This window comes from Mizuhopecten yessoensis, unplaced genomic scaffold, assembly GCF_002113885.1.
Source record: "Mizuhopecten yessoensis strain PY_sf001 unplaced genomic scaffold, ASM211388v2 scaffold9685, whole genome shotgun sequence".
NCBI classification, from domain to species: domain Eukaryota; kingdom Metazoa; phylum Mollusca; class Bivalvia; order Pectinida; family Pectinidae; genus Mizuhopecten; species Mizuhopecten yessoensis.
The window spans coordinates 745,421-745,835 of NW_018408171.1; positions in this window are offsets into that span (position 1 = coordinate 745,421).

The following is a 415-nucleotide window of genomic DNA, read 5'->3' on the forward strand; positions in this document are numbered from 1 at the left end:
TTGATTACCGACATGTTGAGAAAATTGTTCCAAGATAGATCCAAAAGGGACAATTTGAACGTAATTTCTTATGCAAATTGGATGGGTCAAACACTCAAAATTTCGATTAGGCAATGGGTGTATCGAAATCAGACCTCTCAGATTTATGTTTAAACATTCTGCTTTCCAACTGTTTCCCAAATTTGTATTTTCAGAAATCTCACAAGACTTGTATATGTAACAAATGCATAGGGAGCATGCTCTGCTGCTTCGACAGCACCAAAGAGCTGTAACTATGGTATAAACTGTCGAGGATGTAGGGTAAGTCGGGACAGTTGACCGTCTTTACCATTATCTTGTCAATGTACCTGACTCGAGCTATAATATGTGATGGTCATACAGTGGCGGATCCAGAGACCTATCGGAGGGAGGGGGG